We start from the raw sequence: 21,885 nt of genomic DNA on the forward strand, positions 1-21,885 counted from the left end.
AAAAAAAAAAGGATTGTTTAACTGAAATTAAGGAGCGACGTTAAAACTTAAAACGAACAGAAATTATTCCGTACATGAAAGGGGCTGACCCCTCCACAACGCCTAGCTCTTTAACGCTGAAGTTTGACTTTCCCACAATTCTATTTTTTTATAACAATAAAAAACTTTAGCTTGAAGAGCGAGGCGTTGAGGAGGAGACAATCCCTTTCATATAAGGAATAGTTTCTGTTCGTTTTAAGCTTTAATGTCGCTCCTTATTTTCAGTAAAAAAAAACTTATTTTTTTTTTAGTTAATTTCAATAGAAAACGAACAGAAATTAATTTGAAAAATGTTTCCCACAAAACATGTTTTTCGGAGGAAAGTAACGAGCTCCTTAAATTGAGCAGAAATTAATTCAAATAATCTTCCAAGCGTAAAACTACCACACGAGTAGGGCTGACAACCCCCGTACCTTCTCAAGACCAGAACATAATTTGCATTTGTTGAAAACATTTTAAATGTTTTTACTTTAATAAGTAAAAAATATCAAAACTTTAAGGAATAAATATCAGTTTATGTATATTAAACTAACATAACATGGTTTTTTTCCAGTAAAATGCAAGTTATGTTTAGGTTTTGAGAAGGTGGGGATTGTCAGCCCTACGCATGTTGATTTCTGCTTGTTTTGAGTTTACTCGGCTATTTATTATAATTTCTGTTCGTTTTAGGTTTCATTTATTTATTGATGGTGATTTGTGATAGTTTTACGCTTGGAAGGTTATTTGAATTTGTTTCTGCTCATTTTCGGCTTAATTGAGCTCTAGTTTTCTTTGAAAAACTTAAATTTAAACAATTTGTTCTGCCTATTTATTTTCGCGGCATAATATGGTAATTTTCAATAAATTGAAAGATAAATAGTTGAAAATTGTGGATTTTAGTTGTGAGTAGACTGAAGATATAGGGCATATATTTTCTTTTTTCTTATCTGTTTGTCCTTCGTACTTTAATACTTGCCTTAGTGGTCAAATTTTTATCATGACTTTGAATTCTATGGTTTTGAAATTTATTTTCGATTAATCATTCCTTAGGAGTATTAACAAGCAAATATAGGACTAGAATTGGCTATATACATATTTCAGCTAGTAGCTTAAGGTTATAATGTGGGCCATTGTTTTTACAAGATGAGAGAAAGTTCTATAATACAGTGTGGCAAGAAAGTTTAGAATTTTTTTTTTTTTATTTCTGTCTTACCTTCCGTTTGATAACTAGCAATACAAATTTTTGAAAATATGCTCCAATTTTTCGCTATATATATTGATTAAAATCTTCAACGACCTTTTTCATATATACGGTTTATAACGAATTGTAACTTGGATTTGCTTTAAACGAGCTTCATTCTATTAAAAATCGTTCTCGGTGTCAACGGATTTTTCTTTTTTACAGGGAGCCAAAATATTGCTATCCGAGTCTGGATGTCCGTTGGAGATGGTTAACACTGATTGAGAACTCAAATAAAAATCGATGGTTTGCGTTCCAGAGAAGCTACAATAGCAAACCAGGATCGATTCAGGGCACATCTCTGTCGGCATCGTTGTTTAATGAATGACTGTATTTTTATATATGTTATGAATGGATTAGATAACGCTCATATAGACCAAGAAATTTTTGTTATTAATCCTTGATTTTTAGTCATCTGAGTGTTTTCTTCGGAGACTCCTCCTCTGAGTTTGCTCTTTTTAATGAAGCAATTTCTGCTTTAAGCAGAGCCAATTGCGACTGCATCTTGGATTTTTTTTTTTCTTCTAATGTATCTCTGATCTACAAGATGCCCTTTTAAATTCAGCATTTCCTGCTTCAAGCAGATCTGATTCTGACTTAACAGTAGTAATTTTTATTTCCGTTTAAGTCCTTTAACTTTACACACAGTTATAATTTTCGAACTCTTTCAAATGTATAGTAGTTCCACATCCTGAATTGCAAGCAACAAGTCACTTGGGGTTGAAATTGCATTCTAGAATATGTGTCGCAAGCCTTTCCAATGTTAAAATGGTTCTGTGCCGATTTACAAAAACAGCACCGAATTCCGTTTTGCTCATAAAAAACATAAGTTCAAAAAATGTTCTTCCTGGGGTGTTTCACTCCTCAATCGTTTCCTTCTCTTCAGAAGGAAAATCATAAGAACTTAGTTGAGATCAATCATGCAGCAATTGATAAACTGCAGTTGACCATTGGTGTCCATGATGTTTAGTTATGAAAATCTAACGCAAAGGGCACTGTTTTTGTACCACTATCATTTGCCCACTAGGATGCTGAATCAGTACCGTAAAAAGTTCAGTGATTCCGGCCCTTTAATTCTGAAAAAAGGCAAAAATACGGACTTTTAATACCATCATTTAACTATAGTTCTTCAGGCATAATATACTTAATTCTCGAAGCTAGACGTTATAAAAACTATTTATCCAATTTTTCATCTTAAAAATCCTGACGAAAGAAATGTGAGCTTTTCTTACTTCGTACGTTTCTCTTTTTGTAGGTCTTACTTGTGAATTATCAAGGGCTCAGATATTAAGGGGTATGTTTATAGGGGCGTATCTCCAGCATTTTTAATTGGGGGGAGGGGGGGGTAAGAGGGGTCCATATCTGGATATCCAAAGGGCATGGGCTATATACTAATTTTTCTCCAAATTATTGGGGTCAACTGCCCCCCCCCCCGAAATGACGCTCCTACATATTTACATATATAGATGACTATCGTATGTTCCTGTATCGTATCTTCTCGCTTGAATGTTGAGCACTTTTGAAATGTGTATGGTTTCTTTGTTTTGAGCCAATAGTAATTTATTTTGCAAGCCACCTACAGTTAAGGTTAAAAAAATACTTTTGCAGCTTCACTGGTGTCAAAGATTCGGAGCGCGAATGGCAAGAATTTGTAAATATGGCGTTTTCAGATTTTGGCGTAAAAATCGTATTTTAGAAGTAATTTTTTTTCTTTTCAAGAATCAAAAATCCAAACAGGAAATCCAGGTTAGATCGCTGCTGCTTTTAAACTCGTCAATGTCTCGCTTGATTGTTACCTAAAGTTTGCTAAAAAGTAACTCCAAAAACTTCGAAAAGAATGAACCTCATGAAATACAATTTAAAAAATAAAAAGGGTTAATTTTCCTGTAACATGGTGATAAGTATAGACAAAACGACTGTGGAAATACGAAAGGCGTTAAGCGAAATTTTCAGAATGCTCAGGAGAAGCAAAAATTGTTTTGGAAAATATGCCTCCATGTGTCTCGAGCTCCAATCATGCTTTTTGGGCCATGTCACGATGGAAGTCAAGGGATATTCTATCGTGGAAGTCATGGGACATAAGTCATGGGGTGGCTGTGGAAGTCTTGCAGTTAAAGCTTTTTGCTCTGCAAAAGGTCAAAATTTGGTTATAATACGTTTTGAGCGGATGATTAAATTGAGAATAACTAGAGAAAGAAAAGGGATACGTTCATTCTGGTTAAACCAATCGATCGGACGTGTCTGATTTTAGTAGAATCGATATATATCTCATTTTTGACAGATATGTCCCATAACACCTTTCGTATTTCTACAGCCGAAAAGGCATATAATACAAATGTCTATTTGCCCTGTCTTACAATTTTAAAAAAGGGCCGAGTATCCGAGTGACTTCAGGCTCTTTGTGCTGAGGTTAACGCGTACTCGAAGTCCGGAAAACTGAGGACAGGCCAGCAGAAGCACCAAATCTATTGGTACCATAAGATTATTTCAGTTTGATGTCTGTATTACGCACGTTTTGTCTGTGGCGATAAGGCTCTCAATATAAATCAAGACAACAAATTAACCAAATCCTGATTTTTAAAGAGTAGTTCAAATTACGTATAGAATTGTGGTTAGACAGAAATGATTGGAACAGGTTTGATACGAAGAGAACTTTTGAATAAGCATGGGTTCTCTATATACACGTTTTCGACTTTGTGTAAGCTGATGGTGAAACGTATTTTCTTCATAATAACCTTGCTAATCGTAGATTTTTCATGGAAAATAGGAAAAATAAAACGTGTATGCTTCGATTCTCCACAAAATTTTTTGTTCTCTTTTCTCATAATTTAGACGGTTGTCACTTTGTCACTCCACATACGGGAGAAAGTTCGCAAATTGTCCAAACAGCATATTTTATCTAAGGTAACACAGAAATTCCATCCAAGCCTTCGGGGTGGATACAGAAAAAATCCTTTTTGTAATGTGTTGGCGTATTCAATTAAAGCGTAAAAATGTAGAGGAGGGCCAAAAAAACCTGGTGCTGTAAAAATTAAAGTTTTTGTGGTATTTGCAAAAATCTTATAAAATTCACCTACGCTTTGTAATTTTAGACCAAATACTCTACCTCACCCCCCTAAAAAACAAATAACTACAACCATTGCTTCCCCAAAAACGTCTATGTACGTGCTAGATATTCATATGGAAACTATTTTGTGCTTCAGTGTTTCAAATAACCATTCCTTCAACTTCCCTAGTCTCATCCAAATGTTCATGAAGAAACAACAGTAACGTTAATATGCAAATGTTTGCAAAGAATTGATCAATCAGTTTACAATAAGGTACATTAAGATTAGTGGATAGAGACAATATTTTTCTTAGAAGTAGATGCAGTCGTAAATATGTATAAAGAAGCGTTTCCTTTGTAGCAAAGAATACATCATTTTCATCACCAGGTATTGACATTCTGCACTTTCCTTACGATCATAGTACTTATTAAATTACCAGGTCAAACATTGATATCAATATGTTTATGGAATTAAAACTGACTGATTACCATCATTCTTTTTAGATGCGTGGTGGTTGTTTACCTGCGCAGGTATAGCAGGGCTTTGTCAATTCTTTTTGCAGGTGGCAAACCTGAATTCACAAGATCAACGCAGAGCTTAGCTCTGCTTACGCTGTCAGAGACTTTATTTACATCCAGAGTTTGCAGCAAGAAGTTGGTTACGTCAAGTTGTACGTTTCCCAATAATGCCTCTTAGAATAAACATCCTATCAATGGGGTAATATTCGTTCTTAAATCCTCCCTATCTTTTATTTGTAACATTAAGAGTTTTCCGGCAGTTTGCTAGTCAAGAATCTAATAAGCATTTACCATATCAACTACATAACGGACATCATTTCAAAACCTGTACTATGTAGCGCAGAGAGGCATTATTGGCTTTATTATTTAATTTACTTTAAGGGTTACGCAAGGGTAAATCAGACAATCAACATATTTATACCCTACTGCCCTCGACATAACGGAATATTTTTTGCTCACCTTTCTAAAACCATAACGTTTCAAACACCTTTTTCCTCAGGTAAAGTTCTGACTGGAAAAACACCATTTTGCTATTCTCCAACCATATTCTTTAAATGATAAAAAAAAAAACCTTTTTCGCATGCTGACCAATGGTCTGCGTAACGCAGGATCTTCTGACTCTCTGGCTTCGGCCAGGAGTACAATACGTGGTTGGGGGCAAATCATCCAACGCTTCCTGTGTTTTTCCCCCAGATTTCTCCAAGTACCTATTTAAAGCTCAGTCTTCTCTTGGCTGAGCTTACAGAGTCGCACCAGTGACCCCGTTCCAAACAACCAGTGACACCAGGACTCGAACCACTGTACTCACAGACAAAGGATTTGAAGCCTATGAATAGGAATGAAGAAGCAGAACGAAGTATAAAATTAATATTGTTAGATATCTTGCGAAGCATAAATATAGTGATTTATCCTGATTATTTGCCACATATATTCCCAAGCCTCATAGAAAGAAATTTTTGAACCCGCTTTACTCTCGTGGAGGCTGAGAAGGAACCCGGTAATATTTTATGACATCATACATATGAAAAAAAGAGGCTGGAATATTCAAAAAGTAAATGCCTTTAACAGCAGCTCGGTAATAAATTCAGATAATGGCAAAGTGTTTGCACATCATCTACGTTGCCATGTAGCTGTGTCTTTGGTAGGGTCCACATTCAGGTTCTAGATGTTTACAATTAGAAAGGAAGTAGTATTTTGAGGCAGAATTTCTTATAAAAGCAATGATTTGTTGTGGGACTTCTGCTTTTGATTGAGAAAAATTAATAATGAAGGTGAAGTACGTCAGCAGCAAATAGGGCTCAGCTAAAATCACGACGAGGAGCAATGTCAATCCGTCCAAAGTGTTAGGAAAGAGCTGTTGAGTCAAATAGGGTGTTTTTCGTCGTCTACCTTATTGCGTGGATTTGGCTTCGTTATTTTCATCTCTCGATGCACATAAAAAAGCCAAACGGGGTTTACCAATGCTAAATACTTTGCGACAGGAATTTTTCTAAGCCTGCGACAATCTACAAGGGGTTTTCCAATATCACGAAACCATAAATATGTCTCACGCACTTGACGCAAGCCGTATCTATGGTAGGCACAATTTAAATTACGTATCTACACGGGTCGGATCCCTAAAGTTGAGATTCAAAATTTTCTTTGAGATGGAGGGAGTCAAAGTACAAAAAGTGCTTAAGTTTGCCATTCTAAGGGCAGAACCTTATATCTAAGCATAAAACATCCTGTTCTTCACTTACTAAAAAAAAAAAAAAAAAAAAAAAAAAAAAAAAAAAAAAAAAAAAAAAACAAGTGTTAAAATAGGAGATGTAAAAAAAGAATATAAAAAACATCCAGACTCTCCCCCCTAGATGGGGAAGGGAACCACAGGAAATCTATTCTTAACCTGACTTCAATTACTCAACTTTAAAGGAGGAGGCCGTCACAAAAAACTTCTGGCTACACTAATGAGTCCATTGCTACTACTAATTACATCATGCACAGAGTAATTGACTAATAGCAATTGCGAAGAAGAAAAGAGCAAAAAAATCTAATAATTTGAAATAAATTTGTAATTTGACTGGTAACTTCACAAAAATCAATTAAAAAACTCGTGGCAGTAGAAATTAAGTAACTTATATACAATAAATCATTAAAAAAACAACTTTAGCATTAAAAAGATTATCCTTCCTGTCCAAAAACTTCAGTAAACTTCTGTAGTTTTACTATGTCTTCTTCATTGACAGTAGCTTTTGAAGTTGCTTTTGATTTCATCATATCCTCCTGAAACAATGAAAAATAAAAGAAAGTTTGAAACACATTACTTTCAAATAATGCAATATATATAATATACATAAATTTAAATAAATATTTAGATGTTTATGTTAATGAAAATACAACATTTAAACTTCATTAAGAAATCATAGATCTGAAGATTCCAAGAAAACTTGGAATGATGAAGAAGCTGAAGCAGTTTTCGCAAAGAAATTCTTTAAAATTTGTATTTTCCGTTTATTCAGTCGGAACATGGCACTGTTCGCTGGTTTGGATGTCAACTTTTAAAGCTGTTCTTGATTAAACTGAGCAGGAAAGCGTTAGATCTGATAATTAATTGAACTCCTCTCTTTTCTTTCTGTTAGTTTAGTTGTTTTTTTTCCAGTTTGAAAGGTTTTCTGATTCATCTAAAAAAAAAAAAACTTCGATTTTTTATGCACACTAATTACTCCTCAATTTCTATATTTATGAGGGAATAAAAGTACAATAATTGTGAGAGTGATATGAATGCATTGATTTAATCTTATAATAATCTGAACTGAAGAGAACAACTCACATAACGCAAAACCTCAACAGGAGCTAAGCACGGTTACGTTCTATCCCAATTTATTTGGAACAGAACATGTTTAATTTAAAAACATACAAAAAAACCTCAAATCACATTATCAAATTTTAAAACTCTCAAGTTTTAAAATTTCAGTAGGATTGATATTCAAAAAGTGAAGAAAATTATAAACAAATTATCGAGACCAAAAGTCGCAGGGGTTCCATTTAGAAGCACTATACGGAGAAATTGAGTTACAATAGATCTTAGTAAATTTGTGTTTCTTTTCGTATATTCCTTTTAAAACAAAAATTGTACTAATATTTTTAGTGGGGGATATTGTAAGGAGGCTTTAATTTTGTGTAATTTGGCAACTCAACTTTAGTAAAGCTTGGAATTCCCTTTTGCTTCAATAGATCAGAAATAAAGCGACAACTTCAAATTATCTTGAATTTGAAAATAACTTCACTATGCGTAACTAGTCATAAATCTTGTTGTGACAATTCTTTGTTCATGAATCAAACGACTTTTGAACCCCTGACAAATATTTGAAGACCTAAATTGGACCAGTTTTGGGTACAAAACAAAAAGAACGCAAGGACTTGAAATGCTAAAAAAAAAACTTTTGAATAAAAAGTTGTTGATTGGCTAAAAGAGCAAGCGAAGAGGACTAAAACGGAACAAGTAGCAAAATGAATATAACTTTACGGATGAGAAACAAATCGGGGTAGTTTGCCTCGGAACCAAGGAATTTGAGTAAGTGTTTTCTTTATAAATTAGGATAAAAAGCTATCACTGTCTGTCTAGATTTCCCTTCGAGAATAAAATTGAGATAAGAAGTAAATTTCTTAAGGATTTTTGTCACCTGGATAGACCAGGCCTGGTAATAAAATTAATGCTTATATAGGAGACATAAACTACTGCTGGAGTCAAAGCAAGACATTTTATTATATTTTGGTTTTGGTTTTATAGTTCAGTTAGAATATATATATAAAGACTTGGGCGCTCTAGATGAAATACAGCATTCTTAAGGATTAAGATAGAAACAAAATTAGTTTCGTATTATAAACTGGATCTTGTCAATAACCTAAGGTTTAAGTACAAGATAAACCCCTTAACCTGAAAGAATGAATTAAACAGCTTTTTGCCTCCTCCTTCCAGCTTAGAGACCTTTGGTTCTTACCTAGCATTTATTAAAATCTCATATATATATATATAAGAAGATTAGAACTAGAGGAAACTACAATATTCCTCCCCTAACGAATTCTCTGACGTTATACGAAAGGGGGACCCTATTCCTCTTTTTAGCCACTTTTTCATTTCTCAACCCGTGCTAATATTATATAGAAGAGGCCCTGATGTTTTACAGATTGCCTAGGGTAGAAAGAGAAATTAAATTGCTAGATTAAAAATTTCAATCTCTTCCGTCCCAAGATTCAATTTTCTCTAGAAAAGCTGAAGTATATCAAAATTCCAAAGAACATTAACTGTCTTTTCATGATATAAACCTGAAAACTTGGTTTAGTTTATACAACTAATTTGAGATCTGATAAAAAGGCTATTCATAGTTTCTGAGAAACAATAATTTGATGCAAAGAATTTTAATTACACTGGTACCCAAGTCTTGTCTAATTGTTCCAGTGTAGCTATTTCAATTAGAAGTATTCGATTGCCTAGAATTAATTTAATCCTTTTTTTCGGTAAACATTCGAGGATTGAACAAGAAGAACTACACAATATTAAAAAACAGACCTAGAAGAGGTTTAGAAGTATTCAAAATAATTAGATTTAGAATATTTTCCTTTTATTTCCTTTTATAATAGTATAAGTTGTCACTGGATGTTGAGCACCGATCTTACCAAAACGCCTCAGTGACAACACGCTACCAAATTTTAGCCCTAATAAGCAGGGTCAACCTTACATCCCCAAGGAATAATTTAAAACCCTTGCCCTAAGGGCTGTGGGGGGGAGGGGAGGTTGTCATCCTCAAAGACCTAGTTTCCAAAACTTAAAACTACGTTGAATAAAATGGCTATCTTAAAATTTTGATTAGATTTGTTTGGGGAAAAGGTGGGCGTGAGAGGGGGATTGGTTGCCCTCTAATCACTGTCGACTATTAAAAAGGGCACTAGCCCTTTGAATTTCCAATCGAAAGAACCTTTTTTGAAGTTTCTACGACAACGCCTTCTATAAAAACCTTATATGCCCCCTGGGCATAAGTTACAAACCCTTGCCTTGAAGGCTGTGGGGTAGTGTCCACCTCAAAAACATAATTTCTATTTGGAAATCAACTCCACTGAACAAAAAAGGCTATATCAAAATTTTGATTGGATGTGTTTGGGGAAATGATGGGCGTAGAAGGAGGGCTAGTTGCCTTCCAATCTATTTCGACTATTAGAAAGGGTACAAGCCACTCCAATTTCTAATTGAATGAGCCCTTTTTGAATTTTCTACAGCTTCTTTGATACGAAGTGGCCTGCTCTAAAGGAAAAAAGTAATAAATAATACGTTGTGCCAATATCGTTCTTATATACCCCCATGGTATAACTTCAAACCCTTGCCCTGAGGGTTGTGGGGGAGAGTCTTCCTCAAAACATATTTTTTCTCTTGAAATCAACTACGCTGTACAAAATAGCTATCTCAAAATTTCGATTGGATGTGTTTGGCGGAAAGATTGGCGTGAGGGGTGGGAGGGGGGAGGGGCTTGTTGCCCTCCAATCACTTCAACTATTAAAAAGGGCACTAACCTCTCCAAGTTCCAATCGAATGATCCATTTTTGAAGCTACTATGACAACTCCTTAGATACGAAATGCCCTGGTCTAAGACCACGAGAAAAAAGTACTTTGTGCTCACATCGTTCTTTACTTAGGCAGCACTATTGCGCTGCCTATGATTGTAAAATACGGCCTTTTCAATTAATACTAAGGTTCAGGTTATCCAAGGGGCAAGTAAAAGCTCTGATTTCAAACCCAGTTTCCTGACCTCTTTCAGTTTAGTTTTTTAAGTTACGTGAAAGGAGTTTGTTTGGGTCATTCCTCCTTCAATCAAGCAGGAAACAACACCCATCTTTACGGGGTGGGGGAAATGAAGCACTAATTCCAGGAACTTTGGATGGTTCCCAATTTCAGCAATCAAATTATAATCCTGTTATCCGCTTGTGCTGAATAAAAAAAAGAAAGAAACAGACCCCCCGTCCGGATATCGAGCAATTTTTCGTAATTCACAAGAACTTGTTTCAGAATTAATTTTAGTGTTGAAATGAAAATAAATACCATCTGTCATTAAAAAATCAGCTTTTTATTTCAGTGAATTTTTCACTGGTTAGTTTCTTCATTCTTTTTTTGCACATTCAATGTTGACTGGCGAAGGGATTTAAACACTAGCTTAAGGGATTTGGATCATTGAGATTTCAGTGGCAGATCTTTTATTGTTTCAAGCTTTTGAACTTTATAAATTACTCTAAATCACATATAGGTGCCATAAGGCATTCAAAAAAGTGTTGTTGTGACAAAACTATTTGAAACGCGTGAATGTATATATTAGCTTTCAAATGACATTAAACAGACCTTTACGATTTTCCTGTGCTCTATTAGTACTTGAGAAACAGAAAAGAAAAAGGAAACCTTATCAGCTTTTCCATCTATTTTTAAAAATTATAATAAATTTTATTCTTAAATTAAATTTTAATATTAAAATTTATTTTAATAAAAGCATTTGTTTCTTAATAAGTCTTAAAGTTAAGTTTTTTTTTAAATCTATAGTTATTTTTCATAATGATTTATATAAAAAAGGTTTGAGTTTAAAAATTGTTTAGATAAACATTGGTTGAGCTCATCAATGGTTAAGTTGAACAGGGGTTGAGTTGCATGAGAGTTTAGTTTGATAGGGTGGAGTTGCACAAGGGTTCAAATACACAAGCGTCGGGTTAAAACGGGGGTTCATTTGCAACTGATGTCCGGTGCACAGCTGAGGTCCGGAGGGTTCAGTTACAGAAGAGCTTCGTTATGATGAAACCAACCAAACATAATCCGGGTTGCAGTGGTAGCTAGCAACCTAGTAAGAGACGATCACGTCCAATGTTAACAAATATAATAATCCTTAAGTCCTAAAAAGAGTCAGAACAAAACACAAGCAAGCCACCATTGGAACCGCCTTGTCCCAAACCTCTATATATAAAACTTTCTGTCCCTTGGCCTCAACAGCAAGGGAAATATATTGGCTTGAAAATCAAGAAAAGTGGCAGCTACTACAATATTCTGCAGAAACAGTATTTTTTTCTTTTTTTTTCTCATTTCTTTTTCACACATAGCACAGGAACATCGTAGAGGGTTTTCAAGGGCTCATTTTAAAGAAAAGTGCTAGATCTAGTGCCATTTATAATATAAAAATTATACTTTAAAAAATAGAATCCATTTTTCCACTAAAAACTGCATTTCTATGGCCAATCTTCATGAATACCAGCTATCATACAACCACCAGTTAAAACCATGTATTACCTTATGAAAATCAAATGGCATATTGTTGAGGAAGTTACATTGATTGTTTAATTAGTTAGTGGACTTATAAAATTTTTGAATAATTAAGAAAAATTTAATTTGGAAATGCAACCGACAATAAGACAATGTATTTAATACTGATTCAAACGCTTAGTTAACACAAATGCTACTTTGTCATACAAACGATAAATATAAAATCATGGGAGCTAAAACAGAAAGTTTAAAGCACTAAAAATGTGAAATATGCAACAAAAATTAGAAATGAACTGGAAATCAGAAATTTAGTCATTGGATGTAGCTCAAATCTAAGTATTCTGTTGAATACAATCCTTTCTTAGATTAAATCTGATCCTTTGGCTTATTCTGTTATCCAACATGAGAAATTTGTTGCTCCATCTCAAACCAAAATGATAACTTAATAATCTTTCGTCACTGGTAGGGAGCGGTGAACTTTTAGGCTTGAATGGAATTTCTAAAATGGGCTTACTACTTTACAAAGTTATATTAGAAAAGCTCAGAGCCCTTTGTGCAAAAAGTATTCAGATAGTGTTTCCAAATACTCAACCAAAAATGTATTCTGTATTTAAATACTACTACAGAATGTGAAATGATCACAATGTTGAAAATGCTGAATACTTTTGATGCTGCTGATTCACTTTGACAATTTTCTGATACATAACACTTTGATACAGATACTACACGCTTCATGTCCCTTTCAAATAAATTATAACATTATTTACTTTAAAATAAGAGTTTGTGCATATGAGGATGGCTCCTTGTCCTGTGGGTGCGGAATGGGGTTGATCTTAGCTTGGTATCACGAGGTTGGCTCTTTGTCCTGTGGTTCCACAGTGGAGTTTACCTTAGCTTGGTATCACGAGCAGCAGAGATCGAATATTGCAGAGTAACACACTGCGGGACAAAAGCTGAAGCGTTAGAAGTCAAAAACCGTCGATAATTAAATAGCTATTACAAGGTTGACTTAACTAGGCAACTTAGTAATTGAAGAGGTTTCCTTAATCTTCTACTGTTTATAAATAGCGACAAACCATAATTACTTGAGTCCTTTTGTTTTGATGACGAATTCTCTGCATTTGCTTCTTTGACAACTTCTTCATCTTTTGCAACAGTCCATAGCGTTATTCTCGCCATCAGCAAATCCAATAAATTCATATTCTTTACTTCTTTGACCTGTCTCAACGTGAAAACTGGGTAAGTTATTGCTGCAATAGAAAATTTCCTTGGCTGATTGTCACTAGTTCAGCAACCGAATACATTTTAATGCTTTTTTTTCCGAAGAATAAGATTTTTTTTAATGGACAAAGAAGTATTTAGGTAGTTATGTTAAATACACTAGTATTAATTTAACTAAATACGGTATCTCAAGTGCATGAGAAGTATTCAAATATGCATTTCAAATAAATGTATTACAGTATTATCAATCACAGGGTATTTTTGAAATGAAAATATTCAGGGTGGACACTGTCGCATTCTGCGCGACCACAACTGAGAACAAGTATCAAACAAGGAGATCCATGAGAGCTGTAAACAGCCATACCAGTCCTGGAAACTGTAAAGAGACGACTGTTCATGCGGCTGGACCATTGTCTAAGGTACAAAAACCACCAATGAATATCCAAGTCCATTATTAAAGCACGGTCAGTCAAGAATTGGAAACACTGCCCTGGAGGACAGAAGAAAGATTTATAGTCGACAGCTGATCAGAACTGCTTAGAGGCTTCCACCTCTTTGGTTGGCTCTGGAAAAAAGATTGGGCCTACTATTTTGAAGCCTTATTTGAGAGTTTGTTGTGGAAACACCTTATTTTTGGATATAACCGATTGATACAGTGAGATCAAATTTTTGTGATAATCCTATGGACGTATATTGAAAATTCATTCATATTCAGATTATTTTCATTTAGTGGATAATTGAAAATTTTGATGTTTGAGTGCAAATTCCCTTGGGATTCAGTGATTTATTAAGTACAAAGATTGTCATATAAAGACCAGATAACTAGAATCATTGAATATACCTAGTTCCTGGATATTTATATTTATACTGTGCCAAGACGTTTTAACAGAACCCTTATTGGCAAGCAAAAGAGAGGCAGTTCCGTGTCACAAGTGCCGTTGCACCTGCTGGGAAATTTTCTCTTAAACTGTGGGGATTAGGTGGAACAGGAACCGACACTTTCCTTGTTTATTGGGGTATGAAATGCGTGCAAGATGAGGATAATTTAATGGATATTGCTAAGCTACTTGCTTAGTAATATCCATTAGGGAGTCATATTTGATCTGAAAGAAGTACCGGCCGGTGAATGAAATAAGACACCGATGCCAACCTAATCCCGCCTCAGATAGACATTCTTCCCCACCCTACTCCGTGATTCTGAAGACCCCCTCCCCCCGAACACGCCAGAAGAACGAAAAAAAATTCTTACGAGCATGTGCGGAGAAGACATATCGGTCAATGCTGTTGAATTGAAAAGAAACCGATCTGAATTGTGGCTTGTTATTAAAATGAAGGACTAGGCAGACAGCATTGCTTATTCTATCAACCTAAAATCACAAAGTGTGGAAGCTAAGGTGAATTCCCCAATTTTATAGTTGTGACCAAATAGATTCCAACCACATATAATGCAAGGGCACCGGCAGAAAATTTTTCAATGGAGGGGCAAGACGCTGAAATAGCAGAGGTGGTTGGGTGACAGTTTAGGTGGTTTAGGTCACCAAACTACGACTTTACCCCTAAAAAGACAAATTATTAGACAATTTAAAATCATGATACTATAAGGTATTTAAAAGTATCGATAAATATATTTTAGGCTTCCCTAATTGCGTATCAGCTATCTTGAGGGGGGTGTGAGTGAGTCAGTTTGGGTGGGGGTAGGGTAGATTCCTACAAAAGTACATTTTAAAGGACAAACTGCTTACTTTTGATACGTTTTTTGATAAGTAAAGTTTCTGTAAACTTGCGTTTTCCTTATCAAGATATATCTTTGCATCCACAAAATGATCTAGATTCCTTGGTTTTCTCGGCCATCTCATCTCGGAGACGCTGCATCTCAGCTTGAGCAGCCGCCAAAGCACTTGAATGATTCTTTCCTCTCATTCTCCAAAAGCGCTTCCAGTTGACGAATACGTTCCTGTAAACGTAATTTACGTTACATATATTTGTATTATCAAAATTATAAGTATATCAGGTGACGAAAACTTTAACACAATGGGGCGGAGGGGTTATAAAAATATGATACACCTGCAATGATACCTAATATTGTACCCTAATCGCAATTAAATATTTTTAGCTTGAGCCTAATGTTCCAAAATATCACCAAATCTTGGACATAAAATCTTAAATTTGGCATAAACCATCTTAAATATAGATAAAATTAATCACAGATAGACTAAAGCATAGAAAAGTGGTTTACTGAAGAGGTTAGGAGCAAAGAAGATATTTAAATCAAGTAAAGTATGAATTTTATTTGGAAATTTAAAGTTTATGGGTAATTTGTTAGAATTTTTGAAACCTTCTTCCTAAATAGGTTTTGTGTTGTTTAAGTATATGTTTTATTGTTTGTTGAGGTTTTTGTAAGGGAAGAATGGTTCAAATTGTATTTATTTTATTTTCACTTTTTTTATTACATTTTTTTTCTATGGCAGCTTGAAGGGATAATATAAAACTTGGAATGTAGTTGAAGCCACCGCCAAAGGATTCTCCTAAGGAGGGGGAACATCCTACAAGCGGGACGTGCGTTGTATTTTGTTTTGTTGTTATTTGTGTTGTAGCTGAACATTTGTGTCTAATCTTAACAAAAATTAAGCTTAGAATTAAGCAAAAATTAAGTTGAGTTTTGTTATAAAACAAAACTCAAATAAAATTCTCAAATTTAGATAGCCTTGTTTTCCACGGTGGACAAAACTCAAATAAAATTCTCAAATTTGGAAAGCCCAACGATGCGGAAGGGGTATTTTCTCATCCTAGGTTGTTTAATCCCTTTTAGATTATTCTTTTAAGTAGGCTACCTCATATCCAGGGCCATGGAGCCCAAAAGAAAACCTTGATGATTTATATTGTCAGGGGCCTTTTTTTAATGATGAAACAAAATAATGAATTTTCAAAATTAAAAGGGTGGGGGTTAATGTTTGTTTTCTTTTTAGTTATTAAATTCAAATATCACAAAAAGGTTTTCTTTTAAAATTTCCTCCCCCACTTGGGGAAAATATGAGTCAGTAATCACTCTAATTGAATAGCGAGCTTCATGTCTCATATCGGTCGTTGAAATAGTCCATTTATAATTTAGGTCAAAAGTCGAATCTAAAATTTGTGAGGATTATTTTTGGCCTGTATGTTTGACTGCTACTCTATAATGATGTGGAGTTTTACAGTGCTTTACTGAAAAGGTTTATGAGTACAACGAGTGTAGTGAACTGGCAGTTGCAAGTGTTTTATGCACCAATTACCTTTCAAACATTTTAATAGATTTTTAATATTCGTTGCCATTTAAATATTGAGAATTATTTTTGCCTAAAACCTTATGTGCAAAAAGCAGGTCTTGAGGCATTGTAAAAAAAAAAAAAAAAAAAAAAAAAAAAAAAATGCGTTTCAATTCCCTTTGTTTTAGCAGTCTTTCTTAAAAGTATTGGGGGTAAAAATTCGAAGTTTTGTCTAAATAGTGGGGGGCTTAAAATGGAATAAGACAGCCCCTCATGGAACAATTTATATTCAATTAACCACTAGTTAAATCTTTCCGGAAAGCATGGGGTGTCAAAACTCAAGAAGACAGCAGCAGCCACATATATAGAATTTCTTTCTGTTTTAGGGTTTGCTGCCCTTTTCCATTTCCATCTGTAAAAATTTTCTTGATTATTACTCACAAAGCTCAATAATAGCAACAACATACAGTACAGTGTTGCACAAACAACATTCTATACTGCCATCTATCTTGTCAGGTGAGGTGTATTTCTAAGAGAACACAGAAATATTTCAACTCAATAAAATATTGGGCTTTCGTTTATGTTGATGATGTGTTATATGAGGAAGTTTTCAGTTTTTTTGGGATCTGATTATTTTGTTGTTTTTTTTTTCAGCTCTGAAGGTACAGAGAATCAAGCTAAATGAGAGTCAAGCAGAGTCAACCACGTTCCAACGCATCCGTTCCTTAAGTACAAAACTGGAGTTTAAGTTCCATAAATAATATTTTTTCGTTCCTACGCATAGGGCAAGAGCGTGTACATTTGTAGTTAATATAGGTAGTTATATGCAAGGATTTTTATCCTAAAATTATTATTTTAACCCCTATATGCGGGTTAATAACCAAAAAAGCTAAGAATTTATTTTCCCTGTGCTTATAATACAAAAAATACAGTACTTTTTTTTGTGTCTGGTGCATTTGAATGCAAGAAATAACAAATAATCAATTTATTACGTTTACTTATCGCAATTAATTATTATTAATTAATTACCAATTATGATTTTCTCCTGGAACGCTCGTACACTAATCAAAATGAGGCAAGTGCAACATTTTTTGCTATAAGGCAGAGTACCTGTTACTGACATGTTATCTTTCTTACCGTCCATATGATTAATGGGCCACCTATGACCTGAACACGATTTTTTTTTATTTCCATGTAACAGCGACGTTGTTACATGGAAAATTTTAAGATTTTCGGCGTTTGCACTGTACACTGGTTCATGCTTTTTGAATTGTAGTAAAATATCGACAAAATTATGCTTATTTAATCCCAAATAAGGTGTTACTATTCGGTAGCTGGTACATTACCTTATATAACATCACTACGGGTGTATCCGGGATTTTAGTGCGGGGGTGGCGGGTGGGGGGTCCCAAAAAAACTTTCAAAGTTTTTGTTATGTTTTTACGAGTCGGGCAAAATTTGGGAGGAAGGGTTTGAAACCGGTAAATCATAGGCATGATCATCGCTGTCATGCTAAAGGGTCGTTTCTGACGTTAAAATTTTTATAAGAAAAAATTGTGATTTTCATAATATACATTGTTCTGCTGATTCATTGCCTTACAAATATATGATTGTTTTTTTTTATGAAAATGTTTTTTTTTCTGTTTCTAAAATTTTAATTTGCATATAAACATATATGAACATAATTTATTTTACCTATATTATATACTGTGCGCACTTGAGCTGAGTTATTTAATTGTTCGGAAATTTGAATAAATTAAAGTCCTTTTTCTTATGTGCCTTCTTTTGTTAGGTTTAGCTCGGTATTTACACGATAATGTGAAATAAGTGAGATTTTTTTTATCCTCATAGCAAAGAGAAAGTAACCCCCCCCCCAAAAAAATAACTGTTCAGCGTAGTTGATTTCAGATATAAAAATTTTTTTTGAGGAGGAAACTCCCCCAGAAGCCTCAAGGTAAGGGTTTTAAGCTATACCCTGGGGGTATATATGGTTTTTATAGAAGGCGGTGTCATAGAAACTTAAAAAAAGGCTCATTCGATTGGAAATTCAAAGGACTAGTGTTCTTTTTAATAGTCGAAAGTGATTTGAGGGCAACTAGCCCCCCTCTCACGCCCACCTTTTCCCCAAACACATTCAATCAAAATTTTGAGACAGCCGTTTTATCAAACGTAATTTCAAGTTCTGGACATTAGGTCTTTGAGGATGACAACTCGGCTGCCGTCAATCAAAAGGTGATATCTGACATGACGAGCAAAATTGAGATTTCTAAGTATGTCAAGTAAAGACACTCCGTTCTATCGGCTGGTCGAGTCAAAAACGTGATATCTACAAAAATAGCCAAGATATATGGTAGTTTTATTTGGCGTTATCTGGAAAACTTGTATTCTCTTGTGACTCAAAATGCGATATCTACACATGCAGATATCATCTTTTAGATCTTTGCTTTTACTTCCAGCGCAAGAGCAGATATCGCCAAATAAGGCCAACCTTTCATCACATTCATGGCTATGTAGAAGAAAAGATTCCGTAAAACTGAAGAGCAGAATCATGAGCCGTGGCAATTTCTTGTTGAAAGAGGCCCTTAAGATGACGAGAGAAAGGTAAGGGTAATTACCTTGTTAGGACTGTGTACCTGTAAAAGAAATTCTTTTGAAATTTGCAGAGATTAGACCCCAGCAAGGGAATCAGCTAGTAGGATAAGTCAGTTTAAGTTTCTAGTTTGCAATTCTGATGCAGGTTTTTCGTCATAGCTGTTCTGGGGGTTCGTTTTGCAGATGGTTTGCTGCTGTCAGACCACATTATTGCTTGTTTGGCAAATGTTTTGTTTCTTTTTATTTCTTCAGCAGTGTAAGCTACCATACATTTTGAGGCTATTTAAGAAGAACCTGAACTCTGTTAAAATCTGACGAAAACAGGATCTTTCCCAGTCAGGGTCACTAGCTGTTTATGGGGTAGAGTACCCACCATTTTGGGGTACTCCAGGGATGCATGTCCTGTGCATGTCCACAGTCAGGGATGGCATTTTAAATGGATTTTGTTTTCTTTTACGTGTTAAAATGTAATAAATAACAAAAGCGTTTTATCTAGTTTTGGCCTCGAAAACGTTTATGACTGAGGTATATGCTTTACATGTAAAAATTTAATGTAAAAATTTTTTTTCACTGGTATAAAAAATCATATTTTACATGTAAACGTTACGTTACATTTATTTTACATTGCCGACCCCTGTCCACACTAGAAGCAATCAATGCATGTCTGCAGTACTCAGGCAGTAAATATATATTTGGGGATCTGTCTCCTGTCAGAACTTTGCGCTCTCAAATAAAATCTGACATTGTATCCGTCCAGGTCAAATAATTGAATCATTAGAAACCAGACAAAACTAGCCTTCAGTCGGGAAAGCCATTCGAATCCACAGTTTTTGCAATTTGTACCTTCAAAAGCTCTCGCGGTTCCATGGCTGTGCTGAGATCTGGCTGATGGTTGCTCGACTAGGTGTTAATCCGGTATGCAATCCCTTCCCTTCCGAAATCCGGCCCATGGTCCAAAAAGTTTCGGGAACTCTCTGCTTTACGCTGTTTATTCTATGTATTTTCTGCTGATAACCTTGTCTTTTTTTTTTCAGGGAAACAGCTCAAAACAATGCTCAAAACAGCTCAAACAGACACAAACAATGAGATGGCAACAAAGATGCAAGCTTACAGCAGTGAAATGGCGACAGCAGATATGCATGCGGATAACAGAGAAGCAGCTGCTGTTGTTGTGTCCCAAAAACAAAGTATTATCAGAATTGTTCCCAAAGAAACAGTGATACCAAAAGAAATACCCATCAGTGGAATATTCTCAAGCCATTCATCACCACAAAAAGTTTCAATGGACCAAACAGATGCTCCACCTGAATTAGAGAGCATACAGTTTATCAAATACTGGCTGAAAAAAGTTGAGACTGAGAACATTGGAGTAAACTATGACATGGGGACAGAAATGCGTGCGGAAAACAATGAGACCACTACAGAAGATACGTATGCGGATACAAGTGAGTTTAGTGACAGAGACGGTGAAATGGTTTTAGACTTGTCCACTCAATCTAACGGTCATGCAGCTAGTAACGAAAATATCAGACAAAGCCTACATCAAAATTTACTTGATTCAGACGAAGACTTGGAGACCAACTCAGCAAGTGAGCATCAGCCAGATGGAGAATCATAAGATTCTGATTCTACAGGTGCTAGTGTTTGAAGAGCAGCAAGACAAAATACTGATGTACAAGGCGAGCTTATCTCATTATTACCTGTGAGTGAAGTCTCTATCGCCATTGTTGAACGACAAGAAATACTAGATGTTGAAGAACCTGCTTTTGTGACAAAAAAGAAGACACAAGTCTTAGAAAAAAGGAGAAAGCAGATTGAAAAGAAAAGGCAAAAACATCCATTTATAGAGAATGGGTGCAACCCCAAAAAGTGTAAGAAAAAGTGCAAAGAACTTGCAATTGATCAGAGGAGACAGATCTATGACAAGTTCTAAGAATTAAGCCAGAGAGAAAGAATTGCAAACATCAAGTCGTTTTTGTTTGTGAAACGCCAAAAAATAATAACCGTGAAATACTCGAAACGTACAAAATTTAGAGACTACAGTTTCGTGTATCACCTACCTATTGCTGCTGGAAAACTCACGTTGGTAGTGTGCCAAAAGACATTTCTTTCAGCTTTGGGTTACACCAGTCCGAAAATCATCGAGGTAATATCGAGAAAGCTAAAGACCGAGGGCGTTGGATTTTCCCCTTCAAAAAAAAGAGGAGGTGCTAGAAAGGTGGATGTGGACCGCGAAGCTATACGTATGCATATAGAATCATTCAAGCCATGTCAGCCCCACAACAGGAGGTAAAACAGTCCGTATGTGAGATATATCCCAAGAGATATTACGTTCGAAGCTATGTTTGCTGACTTTCAAGAATAGTTTCCCGCGCAGCGTTGTAGTCAGAGTTCTTACCTTTGATTTTGCAAGAAATGAACATATCAATCAAGATGCCAAGGTCAGATATATGTGAAATCTGTGACTTGTTCAAAATAAAGGGATCCAGGCAAGGTGTGTCAGACAAAGAAAGGGAGAAGCAACAGGAGCATAAAAACCAGGCAGAAAAAGCTAGGCGAGAACTTGACAAAGATGTTGAGCACCCACACGGTGAGGAGAAGGCAGTGTTTACAGTTTATATGCAAAAAGTCCAAATTCTTCCCATACGGCCAGCAGTTAAAGAATCGCATTTCAAAAGCAGGCTAGTGTGTTTCAATGAAACGTTTGTTCCACCGGTTTCTAGTGCTCGCACCGGCTCGT

General features: G+C 35.2%; 1 long non-coding RNA gene across 3 annotated transcripts in view; it reads left to right on the forward strand.

Annotated features, from left to right (window-relative positions):
• LOC148941479 (uncharacterized) overlaps nucleotides 1-1,642 on the forward strand; it is a 52,038-nt gene extending 50,396 nt beyond the window's left edge. For all 3 annotated transcript variants that reach the window (XR_016143265.1, XR_016143264.1, XR_016143266.1), the window contains one exon: nucleotides 1,424-1,642. This is a non-coding gene — a long non-coding RNA (uncharacterized LOC148941479). The remainder of the gene's footprint in view (nucleotides 1-1,423) is intronic.
• The last annotated feature ends 20,243 nt before the right edge of the window (nucleotides 1,643-21,885 follow it).

Source organism: Artemia sp. Qi Xiang Cuo, chromosome 18 (assembly GCF_049724085.1).
Source record: "Artemia sp. Qi Xiang Cuo chromosome 18, ASM4972408v1, whole genome shotgun sequence".
NCBI lineage: Eukaryota > Metazoa > Arthropoda > Branchiopoda > Anostraca > Artemiidae > Artemia > Artemia sp. Qi Xiang Cuo.